Here is a 15,472-nt window from a genome sequence, read left to right as displayed (position 1 = left end):
CGACCTGGAGGCACCCGAGACGGAGAAAGCAGCTCTCGCCATCCAGAACCAGTTCAGGCGCTTTCAAAAGAAAAAGAAGTAGACCTGCGAAGACATGACCCAAAAATAATCAAATAATTTAAATTAAAAAAAGGAACAAAAGACATAGAAAGTAAGGGGATAGTAGAAGTTTTTATAAGAAACACCAACCAAAATCTCTTCTGTGTTCTGGGGAGACGTTTTGGGCCAAGAGTGATGTAGATAGAATTAGAGAGAGAGAAAGAGAGAGAGAGAGGTAGGAAAGCAAGTAAAAGATGTTATAATCTAGCATGAAAGTCAGCCATTTGCTTTTCCCTTAAAACAAACGCACAAGCAAAAACCAACTCCTTAAAAAGGCTTCACAATACCTCAGATACTCCAAAATAAGAGTCCTCATAATCCTCAAAATGTACTCCAGAATGAGCAGAAATTCCTTATAGTTCTAGCCTGACACCTAAATATCACTAGAATCGACCTGAGATACTGCACTACAAAAAGAAACTTCACATACTGCATGTTAAAAAAGAAAAACTGATCTAATAGAGAACCGACAGAACCTTCAGTACAGAGCAGATCAGGGCTAGTCCATTTTTTTAACCTGCTTGATTGATTATAATAACTTATTGGTCACTTAATATCTCTCTACTGCTTCTAACTTTGCTAATCAGCTTCTATTTCATGAGTCAGGATAAAGTAGACAGATTTTGACCACACACACGATGTGAGTTCTAATAAAGCATATACAAACAGAGCTCTCCAGACTCTATATTAGCATCAATGCTAATGTCCCAACTATAACTGAACGGTTTACAACGTTTTATAAATGTCAATCGACACATCAACACAACTCTGTAGTGCACACTTCGATGCTCTGGTGGGTTTTGTTCTTGTGTTTAGTGACATTATCTTGACCTGGAACCGTTAAGGATTCACTGAACTTTCATTGGCTTCAGCTGGACGTCTTTGCAAAGACAGATTACTGTTAGGTTCTGATGATTCCAGTCTTGAACATGTACCAAAACCCACAAAACTGGACCTCTTGGTTCTACACTGAGCTCCAGTTTTCTGGTGTCCAAGGACATAGTACATTGTGAAGTGTGAAAAATCACCTTAGTGCCACCTATCCCACAAAAGGCAGCACCTAGAATATTGCTTTTCCCACAGACTGTGGTTTGTGCAGGGATGAGGAAGTCACACCAAGTGAGAAAAGAAATAATTCTCTACCCACAGATGTAAGCACAGTTCCCCACTCGATACAAAAGAGCACATGGCCCATTCAAAGAGCACATTAATGTTTTCTGCTGCATATTTCTCCACTTCCTTCCTGCCTTCCGCCTTCCATACTGCTGCTTCATTTCTCTCCCTCCATTTCTTCTCCTCCTCTCTGCCTTTGGTTTGGATGACAGTCTGGATCACAGTCTCGTGGTTTTGGGTTCTTCTGTTCCTGGTTCTGCAGCAGAATCTTGACAGAAAGCAGGTATCACATTGCCAGATCTGACTTCCCCAATAGCGTCATAGCAATCATCGTGCGGTCACAGGTTGACGTTCAGTGGTGGTCACCGTAGCCTCACCCTGCCTAGGTGTGCTGTTTCCATGCCAACCTGAATTATTGATACATGTTTGGTCACCCAGCTGATTAAGGAACAAAGAGGAAAGCAGCAAAAATGGTTTCAGAGGGAGCTGAAGAGGCAGGAGAAAACAGAACAAATGAAACCACTTTCAAAATCGAAGACTGGAACTAATGAAAGAACGAGGACTTTGTCTCAGGGACCTTTCAGAGCTCCTCCACTTTCACCCATTAAATATATATTACAACAAATCTGATGCTTACATAGCTATGTAACAATAGGTCTGCACTGACAATGTGTGGTAAAAGTGGATGAGCTGTGTTGGGTTTCAGCTGGAGAAACACTGAAATGAAATAACTGCTCACTTCCTGTTGGTCAGTTGAGAAGTGTGGATTACGTGCGGCATCACATTGGTAAAGTAAAACCACTGGAAATAATTTGAGAACTCACTATAGCTTTCCAACATCCAAAGGCAGGTTTAGGAGGATGGGAGTAGAGGAGAAACAGAAGAAAACCAATAAACATTTCAGTGACAAGGAACATTACAATGCCCTTATAATGCCCTTGGTAAGCTTTATTACTACCTTATTGCATAGTAGTAGAAGCATTCAATAAGTGCTCATATTTGCGCATCATTTATTGATGTGAAGACTGTCTTAATCATTTGCTAAGACAATCTGAAGAGACGCTATCAGACAATTTTTGTGCACACTTCCTAAAAAAAAGTTATATATTATTCATGTACTAATGAGTTTACTACTAATGAGTCTAAAACTAAAACACGATTGACATATAACACACATATAAATCATAATACACAAAATCAAAGACATAATCCACTGTGATTACTGCTAATAAAGTAGTAATAAACAGGCAGTGCATTAGGAGGTTGGCTGGATAAGTTAGTGACCAGCTGTTGATTTCATAAGGATATGTAGCACAAAATAATGGACAGATGCTGGGCTAAATGTTATAAAGTTAATTTCACAAATACGTAATCTAGTCATTGCTTAATGAAGAAGTAATGAACATCCAGCTAATTTCTCAGCTACTGACTTCATAAGCTTAACAAGAGCTTTACCAGGGCTTTGTTTATGTCCCTCTTTGTACCATGAATTTACAATAGGCACAATTTGAAAGGGTTGGTCAATAAGTATTTTAATAATAATTAGGAAAGCACATTCTTGACAATCTTGCCACTTATAAGCACACATACGTACACACTAAGGGTGTTATGATATACATATTTAATGTGGATTAATTCCACTGCTCTATCATTCATTAAAGTCAGCAAAAAATCAACAAAAAATTTGAAGTTGCGGATTCAGACAGGATTAAAATCACTGAGGAACTCTGGTAAAAACGCTGTGACCCAACCTCCTTGTAAGAAAATACTGCTGTGATATAATAAAATGTGTGTTGTTACGCCCATACTTACATGCACATTTTCCTAGGCCCAAATTTCCCTGCTGGCTCTATGCCGGCTCTAGGCAACCCTCCCTCCCCCTTCTCCGAAGCATTTAACACACTGACCCGCTCTGGAAAGTCAGACCTCGAGCTAATTAATACTCTATTATCAGAACGCAACCTCCTTTTCTATTTAAAGGACAAAGGCACAATTAGAGCATCCATATCTCCCTCATTACCCGTCAAGACACTGGGCTCCTGCTGGGGAAGATGGTGAGATACCCACAAGGCATCACTCCAGCCTTGGGGGCAGGTTTCCGGCTCGCGTTCCCTCGCTGTCATCGGATCAGCCTCGTCAGAACAGCTCCTGCACGTTTTCTTTCCCAGCATTCACAAACTGGACCCCCTCGGCGAAAAGAGGTTGACTGTCTTCAGCTGGCCTTCACACTTACATGAAGTTCAATAGATCAAGTTTGACAAGGCTGCCCAGGAGCGAGAGTGGTCTTTAGCCATTTCCCTCCATTATCTGAATGCCATCTTCCTCTGGCAGTAAGTCACTCATTCAGCTTGAGCCCATTTCACTCCCTCTCTTCCTTTCTCTCTCTCTTCGTCTGGCTACATTCCTCCTTCCCTGAATACCCACCAGACTTCATCCATTTCTCCCTGTCGTTATTCTTTTTTACGGCCCATTTTATGCATGACCTCTTTTCACTGAGCCTCCAGGCATCTCAATCCTGGATCTCTCATACATGGCATGCCAGCTACGCTCAAGATGTGTAAGCCTGTTTAGAGTTCTATGAGATGAATCAAAATGTATGAAATGTAGCTTTGGGTCTGCACTGATCTCTTAGCGATTCATCTGAAACTACGAGAAGAGAAAAATAGACTAGAAAACGTATTTATAAAGTACTGTATATCTGAACCGGTAGCACGGCACTGTATACACACCACGTATGTTATGCTAACAATGCCCTCTCATATGAATTAATATACAAATAAATGGTGGATTTCCAGCAAAAATCATAATGCAGTCTCACCCTGCTGATACGTGTTCCAAATCGGCCTCGTCCTGATACTCTCACAGTCCTCCTCTCCTCCTTTGCCTCTTTCCTAATCACTAATCCAGATGACTCTTCTAACTTGAGGCATTAAAGTAGTGTGGGCTTAGCAGAAATGGAACTCTACAATGCGTTTAGCTTGCTAGGATTAGCGCCATGTTGCTTTTATGTCTCAAAATAGTTCAGATCAGTGTCAAGGCTAAAAAGGAGGGGAAGAGAGCGTAGGAAATAGTTGCGTAAATATTTCCGAGAGGCCTGCAGTAATAGCAGTGATGCTAAGGGGGTGGACAGCTAGCAGAGTGGAAGGGCTAAAGTGCTATAGACGAAGGCTGACCTCAAGGCCCTCTTCAGGGATCTCATCGAAATCAGGAACTACCGCCAGAACCCACCCTTAACTGAATCCCCAGTCCCTCCACAACTTCAGGTGACCTTTTGAAATGAACTGAGTTCCATCTGAGTTCCACCAATGTCTGTTGTGTATCGCTGTGAGCCTGATCAAGAGCTGGAACCCGTACCTCCCTCCCGCTGAGACACTGCGGAAGACCTGATTGGGCTACGCAAATATCAGTAAGATCAAGCAGCCCATGCTGGTTCTCTTTGGACTTGGCTTGGAATTTGCCGTATTGATCAAAGCTGCTGGTCTGTAATTATACAACCCTTCAGGGAGGGGGATAAGGGTCCTGCTCCGGATTGGGACGTGTCCACTATATGGGCTGATGTAGAAGCTAACCCAGTTTTTCCATGCTACATTTTAAGAGGGAATGAGGAAATTCTTGTCACAGATCCCACTGTTTTGTGTTTGACATTTCCAGCTGTGATCCAGAGAGTATGCACTCCTACATTCCTGCTGTGTTGCTTTCAGTGAAATCCACACAAATAAAATTTGCTGCAGATTGCTTAAGAAAACTGTCCGAGTGCCTCCTGTCATTTTTGGACTCATAGTCTAAACACAGTGATTGTTGAGTGTGCCTTAAAAACACAACCTGACAACCTGAAGAAGGAGTTTCAGAACACTGCATTCATTACCGTTACCTTATTTTGGCCTCCTATTCATGTGGATTTCATACACCTCATAGTTTCTTGTTATACTGGAGGAGGTTGCAGGAAACTGTACAAGTACATTTCGCTGCTGCTTTTGTTAGTTTGCTGCTCATTGATTGGAAATGATTCTATTATACCAGCATAGAATGTGAGTAGCTCAGAACTTGTAAAATGGTCTGAAAAGACAAATGAGGAGCATGTATTACACATGTTATAAAAAATATTAAAATGTTATTATTTTGTCAAAAACTGTTACCATTTTACAAACAGTAATAAACTCCATCAAATGTAAAATCATTAAAATGTCCCCATCTGGTCCCAACTTAAAGTTTAAAATTTCTTTGTGTTTTGATGCACCACATTGGTAAATAATTAAAAGGCACCTTATACCCCTTTTTTTCCACAGTTTAACACAGTTCTCTGGGCTCATAATAAAGTGATCAAACAGCCCTTCTCTGGCACTGTCTAATCAGCCCTGTTCAGTACGACCGCTTTCAGCTCTTGACAACGATTCTGGTGTGAGGAGCAGAAACACTGTTTTATTGCCAATTTCACTTTTTATTCTTCTTTTTCCTTTCTTGTTTACTCCATATTTAATCAGTGCTCGGAAGATGGGGGAGGGGGTGAATCTGAAGTGCCTGCCATCTACATAAGATGCAGCACAAAATCAGAACAAAGCAGGTTGTCTTGTTTCACAGTCTGTGTGTTGGTTAGCTCCACATCCCCAAGCTAATCTCCTAATGCAATCTTGTAATTTTTTTCATCCATCCATTCCATCCATCCATTCATCCATCCACTGTGCCATTTTAGGGCCTGTCTGTGCACTGTAAAAGATGTCATACATTTATAATCACAACATATATATTTACCTTTTAAGGTAAAGCACTGTAGAAATATCTGAAGGTAAGTACTGCTTTAACGTGAAATGTAGGCCAGTCAGGGCTCTCTCAGAGTGAATTCATACATATTTTACTACCAGCCCTTTCCCAGAATTCCTGCCATATGTACAAAATATAACTCCCACTCTTAAATAAGTGGTGAAGTAGCTTAAAATCTTCTGATTGGACGGTCTGACTGTAGAGCTACCGTTATTGGTTGATAACCTTCTCTGTAAACATTTAATTGGTCAGTCTGCACGTCAGTAGTCCTTGTTTACGTCAGACAAAGCTCATGTACCCACCCTCATCTCGAGCAGCTGTGCCGAAACGTAAAGGTAAGTTCTCGGGTGAATTAACAAACAAATTCCCATGTGTAGCAAATAAAGGTGTAAAGAACCTAAAAGCACACATAGGTCCAGCTAAGCACAAAACGGCAGCCCCCCCCCCCCCCGAGACGTGTCCTCTTTTTCACCATCTCAGATCTGATCACCCTAGACAACCCATTGTGAAAAGTCAGCCTTAATACTACTCTTAAACCTAAACATATCCATAACCCTAAACCCAAAACTAAACTCCAAAAATGTTGGAAACGACAGCACTTTGCACTTATTTAATGTTATCGCTAACACCTAAAGCTAAAGCTAACCCAAAACATAAAACTATCATCATCACAACCCTAAACCTAAATGTGACCTCCAAAAGATTAGAAACAACAGTGTGTTGCGCTTGTGCAATGCTAGCGCTAACAGATTTTGGAGCTCTTCTTTAGGTACTTGGAGAGTTGGAGTGGATTTAGCGAAACAGCGCCACCAGTGGATGGGAGCACATTTACTGGACATAAAATACCTGTGAATTTGAAATGTTAGGAATATCTGGAGAAATCCTTTTAGTAAAATATGTACTAAATCTTGACTCAGTCGGGTTGCCATTGAAAACAATCCCCATTCTTGTTATTAACTGTTGCAATGATTTAACATTCTAGTAATTCATACACACAGCTGTATGCTTCTGGAAACACTGATATTCAGAATACTTCATGTGGCTATCTGCCATAACTCAGCGGTAATCTGCCTCAGACTCCAGCTGCCAGACATTTTGCCGTCTCTGACAGGATTTTTGTACACTGTCGAGGGCCTGACCTCATTAATCCGTGGCTTGACACGGTTCTCTCTGTGGGTCGCTGACTCATTTGCGTCATCCCTGGATGCACAGGGGTATCGGCAAATGCTGTCCTTTCCGCTAATGATCCCAGACCAGTTCTCTGACTATAATTAACATTGCACCAGGGGACATCAAGCTGCTTCTAGACCAGCTGCTATAACAGCGAGTGTGGGTTGGTTCCCAGAGGGTTTGGCATCCTGACTCTCTTTCCTCTCCCGGGCCTCGCTCCGTTCAGCCGCTGGGCTGATGAGCCGTGACTGAGGGTTCATTAGCACGAGGACTCTCCTGAGCCCATGGTTCACTCACTATCCATACACTGACTCTAAAAACTCTCCATGTGCATAATCAGAGGACAAGAAAGAGCTGTGAATGGAAACGGACCCTCTGTGTCACACTGGGAGGCAGGGGGTTGTAGCACCTGTAAACAAGGCGCGTCAGATGAGTCGAGGTCGCACAGGAACGCTATGTTTCCATTAAACAAAGGAGGTGGAAACAAAGGAGGGAGGTCTGGCTCTGAGGGGCAGTAATGGACTGCAGGCTTAGTTTAGAAAGCTCACGTAAGAGCTGTGAAAAATGGTACAGCTCTAAAGTTTTCATTGAAGGATTCACTAGGATTTAACATCTGTAAATATTCACTATGGGCAAAGAGTTAAATGATAAACCCAGGAAAGATGGCATTCTTCAACTCCAGGGTGGTATCCCTCTCATTGATGAGGTTGTACTTTCAAAAGTACCAGTATCTTTAGGTGAGAACCATACTGTGGTAGTATGTGTTGTGATGGTACAAGCGGATCAGACACAGCAGTGATGCTGGAGTTTGTAAAAACTGGTCCACCTTGTAAAGTCAGATACAGAAGCTCATCTGCTGTTTCTCAGTGTGTTGGTCGTCCTTTAGTCCTTCATCATTGGCTACAGGACACTGTCCACTGATTTTTGCTTGGTGGACTATTCTCAGTCCAGCTGTGACTGTAATGGGTTTAAAAACTCCAGCAGCACTGCTGTGTCTGATCCACTCTACACCAGCACAACACACACTAACACACCACCACCACGTCAGTGTCACTGCAGCGCTGAGAATGAACCACCAGGCTCTGTGAGGGTCCCGACTACTGAAGAACAGGATGAAAGTGGTTTATTGATTAGGGTGGTTTCATACAAAATATAAACCAATATACAGCAGTCTACAGTATCTTTAAAGACATTGGCTGCATAAATCACAATATAACTACTTTAATGCTGGCCACCATCCAGTCACTGAGGTCCAGTCCTCAGGTAAACTGACCTCAGAGAACAGTGTGAAGCAGCTTTGGAGAGTACTGTGTTATAAATAAAATGAATCTGTGAGCAAACCGAGCGCAGCAGAAGTGCTCTTGACTGTTAAAAACATAACGCTGAACTGTTCTGGCGGCTCGTACAGGCAGCGCAAGAGCTCCAGAGCTGTCTGCTCCAGTGACGTTCACCGCTCAGGCTGAAAATTGCATTTAGGGGTTGTGTGTTGGACTGTCTGGACTCTGAAAAGGGGCTGACCTGCAGTTCTGAGCTGGAGGGTCTCAGCAACGTTTTCCCGAGACACAAGGGATTTAATAATTATCAAGCTTTCCTGAGGTTTGTTTTGGACATAAACAAGTATATTACATTGTCACTGCAGCAAAGGGGAGTAGGAAAGGGCCTTCATCATCGTATGACTTCAATTTACAGTCCATGGTCATGGGTTTATTATGCAGCAGTGGGCTGAGGGAGCTAAGGTCCAGGGACCTCTTCTTAAACTAGACATTAAAGCCGCCCTTTAGATTCCATTACTCCCAGTAGATCTGAGATTCGCGATAATCCTCAGAGAGGTTCACTACAGATTTGGATTCTGAGACATGTGATAACAACCAACTCATCTTTTAAGCTGCTACTAACATAAAACCTTGGACAGATCAACTGTCTAACTATTGAATCTCCAATAATAAGTCTTCGGTGCTGGAGCCGGTGCAGGTGAAGGCCAGGAGCTGAGCACCTCAAACCGTTTGGCAGAAGTGAAGACTGGCTGCGGTGGAGGGGGGGGGAGGTGACCTCTGCTTTCCACCCTCACGCTGGTGCTCCCATTCCGGTGCAGGCGTGTAGATGGGCACCCCCACGGCAGTGACAGCCACGTTGTAGGCGTCGCGGGCTGCCTCATGTCTCTTCTTCTCCCACTGGAGGTTCGTCTGCTTCTACAGGAGATGCTGAATCCAGCGACCCGGCTGCTCCAGCTCTGCGCCGAGCTCAGAAAGGGCTTGTTCCTCGGCAGGCGCCATGAAGAGAAAGAGTAAACAATGAGTTAAATGTAATGTGGACAAAAACATATGTAATAGTGATTGTAAATAAACATCTAAAGGACTAATTAAACAGAGACAAACAGCAAACAATTTCAAATTGAGCACGCGACCAGTCAGCTGGAAGTGACGTACCTCGTCCAGTATGAGTTGAAAAAACCCATGTTGGTAGGTGGATGGCGACTCAAAAGTGTCCAAAGGTGTGTGTGTGTCACCCTGCAATGGACTGGCACCCCGTCCCGGCTGTGTTCCCACCTTGTGCCCAGTGATTCTAGGTAGGCTCTGGACCCACTGTGACCCTGACACATTCACACACTGTAAAAAAAATGTCTGTTAATTGTACGTTGAAAAACAGTAAATGACTGTAAACTCTAAAAAGGTTGAAACAGTTCCTGTAACAGTGAAATACCCTACATGTATTTATCAGCCAAAACATCTCTTTAATGTGAAAAATGCATTATTTCATTGTTAAATGCACAAACCATTAGAGGTATTACAAGTGTCCAAGGACTGAGAGGAGCTGAGACTCATTAGGGAGCTCCCAGTATGCCTCGCTGCTCCATACTTTTTGCGATTTTCAGAGTTTCTTTGTTCTTCTCTGTCTTTGAAACGTTTTTATTTTTGGATTGCATTGGGGCAATTATCTTGTGTGTTTGTGATGGTCAGGAAAGTTCATCATCAGCCTGTGTTCTGAGTGCTGGAGTGTGGCACACAGATACTGCACATATAAGCAGTTTGGCTATATCTCAGTCTCCATTCTCTCATTTGTCACATTATTTACAACTTAATATTAATTTTATGGCAAAACAATGTTTATTTGTTTTTTTATGTAAATACTATGGGGATTTTACAGTGTACATCTGTTTTTTTAAAGATACTTTCTGAATGTAAACTCTACTATTGCAAAAAATAATACTGTAATGTCATATACATTTTGACCATATAATTTACAGTGAAATTTTGGCAACCACACCAGCCATTTTTTTTTACTGTACATTTTGTGTATTTCTTTTTTTACAGTGCAGTATTCATTCATTTTTTCATTCATTATCTGTAACCCTTATCCACTTCAGGGTCGCAGTGGGTCCGGAGCCTACCCAGATTCACTGGCTGGGAATACACCCTGGAAGGGGTGCCAGTCCTTCACAGGGTGACACACACACACTCACACATTCACTCACACACTCACACCTACGGACAATTTTGAGTCACCAATCCACCTACCAGCGTGTGTTTTTGGACCGTGGGAGGAAACCGGAGCACCCAGAGGAAACCCATGCGGACACAGGGAGAACACACCACACTCCTCACAGATAGTCACCCGGAGGAAACCCACACAGACACAGGGAGAACACACCAAACTCCTCACAGACAGTCACCCGGAGGAAACCCACACAGACACAGGGAGAACACACCACACTCCTCACAGACAGTCACCCGGAGGAAACCCACGCAGACACAGGGAGAACACACCACACTCCTCACAGACAGTCACCCGGAGGAAACCCACACAGACACAGGGAGAACACACCACACTCCTCACAGACAATCACCCGGAGGAAACCCACACAGACACAGAGAGAACACACCAAACTCCTCACAGATAGTCACCCGGAGGAAACCCACACAGACACAGGGAGAACACACCACACTCCTCACAGACAATCACCCGGAGGAAACCCACACAGGCACAGAGAGAACACACCAAACTCCTCACAGACAGTCACCCGGAGGAAACCCACACAGACACAGGGAGAACACAGGAAACCCACGCAGACACAGGGAGAACACACCACACTCCTCACAGACAGTCACCCGGAGGAAACCCACGCAGACACAGGGAGAACACACCACACTTCTCACAGACAGTCACCCGGAGGAAACCCACGCAGACACAGGGAGAACACACCACACTCCTCACAGACAGTCACCCGGAGGAAACCCACGCAGACACAGGGAGAACACACCACACTCCTCACAGACAGTCACCCGGAGGAAACCCACACAGACAAGGAGAGAACACACCACACTCCTCACAGACAGTCACCCAGAGCGGGACTCGAACCCACAACCTCCAGGACCGTGGAGCTGTGAGCCGCCCAGAGTATTCATTCAGTGTGTACTAATTATAGTTACACCATGAACAAAAAAAAATTTTGCCCTTAATGGATGTGACCAAAATAACCGTACCATGTGACATGGCCTTAAACCTTATCACAACTATAATCATAACCACAATCCTAACCATAATCTCCCTCTTCAGTAAAACAGTGCCACCAGTGGAGGGGAGCTCATAGGTTTTTGAGATCTTATTCCTTTCATTGACATTAAAACAGAAAGAATGGTATTGTATCTCCACACAGTCACTGGATACGGCTCTGATAAATATGCCCTGGACTTATTGGAGAATTGGATCTGATCTCCAGCAGTCATCTGTGTACAGAGTAAATACTGGAGAGGGTCCTACGCAGAGCTGCAGTAGCAGCGGAATCAGACCATCTGGCCTGTGTTTGTAAGGAGTGAAATGTGAGCTGTGAGCTGGAAGACGAGCTCACTTGGAACTGAGGTTCCATAACAAAATCTGTTTTAGCATCAAAAAGAGAGACGTGTGTGAGAAGTCTGGACCGTGTGTGGGAGGACTGAGATTTAAAGGAGGGGAGGGTAGAGCGTGAGGTAAGTACTGGAGGTGGTGGTGGGTGATGGGGTATGAGGAATGTTAGACCCTTATGTCACCAGTACACAGCCTGATGAGTGCACCCTGCTGCCCGTTCATTGTAGATCCAGAAAGCAGAAGCTATTCCTGGGATAAAGGTGGTGTTTGCCTATTAATTCCAGTGGTTTCAGAAGAGATGCTGGATACACTCCAAACATCTGGGTACAGAGTGTTTGACAGTGTTTGTCCCCATTATACTCCTACATCACTGCTAACCCAAGCCGATTCAGCTGGGTTCCTCTTTTTATGAATGACCAAACACAACAAAACAAGACCAAGTCCCGCAGCAGTCCAGCGCTTGTGATCTAAAGTGAAAATGACTGGGTTTAATACCTGAGAAAGAAACACTTCACTCAGCAGGTAGTCCCATGCTTCACTGCACAGCTTTACACAGTATCCCACAATTGCCGTCTTCACTTCCGAGGAACAATGAGGTGACAAAGCACTTAGTGTTCCTCCTCCCGATGTCGGGGATAGGGATTGAGCAGAAAGGCTCCCCGAAGGAAGGTGTTCAGTTTCAACTGGATGAGCACGTCTCTCTCTCTAATGCAGCTGAGCAGGTTTCCACGCTGGGAAGAGGCTGAAATATGTTTCTCAGAAACAAGCCGCTGCAGCTTCAGTGGCAGTGTCGTCTGCGGCTGTGTTTTTAAAAGCTCCTTAACAAGGTTTTGGCCTCCAGACTGGAGTGAGCTCAGGACACAGAGGACACTGCCTTGTCCAGAGAGGGGATCTAATCTAGAAAACAAAATTCAATCAGATAACCAGACCTCGGAAGATCTGCGCTGTTCTAAGAGGTGTTCTTTGTGAAGGTGAAGAGTGAGGGTAGTGTTTGTGGCCTGCTTGAAAAGGTCTAGCCAGGTAAGCTAATGGAGATGGACATCTCTAAGTGCTTTTCCACTGCATACTCGACTCTGCTCGGCTCTTCTCGGCTGTTTTGCTTTGCCGTTAGGTAAATGTGATCCCTGGTACCTAGAACTTGGTTCTTATTGAGTCCCTGTTCTCTTGGGGTTCTGAGCGAGCCTCAACCGAGACGTGGAAACCTTGCAGAGCGTCGATTGGTCAGAGAGAGTCGTCGCTCTACAGTGCAGACATCCAGCACAAACTCTCCATCTGTAAAATCTCCAGCTACAGCAGAGATCACAACGGCAGATCGTAAAATGAAGAGGTTTTTGAAGAGGTTCAAACACTCCTTGAATCAGTCTGAATTGATGACAGAGCTGTGTTCAGTGCCAAACAGCAACAACAACAAGAACAACAACAACACGCCAATACATGAGTCAACAACGCTTAATGTTAGTGCTGCTGTTGTTGTGGTTTCCAATGCCTGGCTACATTTTGGTGGGCGGAGGTGTCGTAGTGGCAAACCAGGCACAGCTGAGTAGAGTAGGTACCATGCGGTGGAAAAGCGCCATTACCTCTGAAGACCACTCCCACTCATCCTATAGGTAATGAATAGTGCTCCATCACTCCAGAGAACACAGTTCCATTGCTCCAAGAACTCAAGAAGACATTCTGGCCGTCCTTGTATCTCCAAAGGAATAACTTCACAACAGAAGGATAAAGCAGTACTTAAACTGCAAGGTCCTTGCATTTCTACTGAGTATGATGTAATGGGGGCGGGCCTCCCCTGGATCGACCAATCAGGGAAGGCGTTAAAAACCCAAACTGAAAGGAGTTTCATGAATCAGGAATATCCCCTACTGATGATGTAAGCGCTGTGCTTAGAGCCCAGCGCCTGAAAGAGAACACCTTGTGTGTGTGTGTGTGTGTGTGTGTGTGTGTGTGTGTGTGTGTGTGTGTGTGTGTGTGCTTGTAGCGGCAGTGCAAAGTGTTGTTATGCGGGGGTGGAAAGAAAGAGAGAGACAAAGTGAGATATGGAGTGAGAGAGAGAGAATGAAAGGGAGAAGAGGAGGAGGGTTGTGTTTCTAATAATAAATCGGAGACAGAGAGAGAGAGAGAGAGAACAGTGATTGAGGTACAGCATATTGGAGGAGGGGGGGGGGGTGGAAGTGGTGTAAAATGAAAGAAGAAGAGAGGGATAAAAGAGGGATGAACGCACCGAGCCCAGCAGCAGCCTCTGAACATAAAAGGACACGTCGTCATTCGGTGCCTTAGATGCACAAACGTGTCCAGATATTTTTGGGCACAAACAGAACTTGATTAATATTCAAGCGCCTTCTACGAGATTATAATAGCATCCATTTTGAAGTCTCCACTCTCTGTGCCTTTGTCTTCTCCACACGTCTAGAGACCAGGGTCATTGTTATCCACTCTGCTCTCCAATTACCCCCACGCATTAGCACACAGTGTAGCTGGGCTTCAGTCTAATGGACACCCCTGTCATTCACCCCTGGTGTTTACATAATCACAGCTCCAGCAGGGGGACAAAACGCCCATTACAGACCTGCACAAAGGCCAGCGGCTCCCAGCGCCTGGCGCCCACATTATCACTCTTTCCAATAACACGCTTTGTTTCTCCCAGAAACGCAGAGCTGCTGACTGACAGTTGGGAAGAGCCTCTGTGCAGAGGATCATTTACAGGATTGCGGCACTGCCCGAGCCACAGCAGCAACAGGCCCACGCCTGACCCCTAGTGGACAGAAATGTGTCAGCACAGGAGTGCCATTCCCCTGCCTTTATTACCTCACAATGTCCACACTATTAGAACAACTCCACTGAGTGGCCACTTTATTAGAAACCCCTAAGCTGTCCTTCCACTAATTGACCGCTTTGGTACAAAGTCCCCACCTTCACTGATGACTGTGAACACACAGACCTTGTAAATCACTGACTGACCACTTAACCATAAATATCACAGGTCTCTTGTTTCCTCACGATCCACCTGCATTTCCATTCACTGCTCACTTTATTTGGATCACGGTCTGGACCCCTGTAATTATGAAAATGAGAAGCAGAGTACAATGAGATGAAGTACATCAGCGGCTGAGTTCCTGTCCTCAGGGCTGAGCGCATGCTTCATTTGGTTAAGATTGTTATTTAGTGTTCATAGGGTGAGAGTGCATGTGAGCACAGCTCCTTGCATCATCAGCACTTCCACTGACAGCGGTTGTCATTTCTGCACGTGGGCTGCAGCTCCTCAACAGGTCACTGTGTGTAAACTGGTGGGTGGCAGACCGTGCACTAAAGCAAATCAAAAAAAGGTTCTCAATCAAATGTAAGAGACTTTCAGAGCAGTGGCCAGGTCCAGTGTCTGTATAAAACATATAAAATGTTGTAGGTACAACTTCAGATTAAGACTATGCTTATTGAGGTTCATTCATTCATTCATTCATTGTCTGTAACCCTTATCCAGTTCAGGGTCGCGGTG

Source organism: Hoplias malabaricus, chromosome 2, assembly GCF_029633855.1.
Source record: "Hoplias malabaricus isolate fHopMal1 chromosome 2, fHopMal1.hap1, whole genome shotgun sequence".
Lineage (NCBI taxonomy): Eukaryota > Metazoa > Chordata > Actinopteri > Characiformes > Erythrinidae > Hoplias > Hoplias malabaricus.
The sequence above is the reverse complement of the archived record's forward strand: the minus strand, read 5'-3'. Positions refer to the sequence as shown.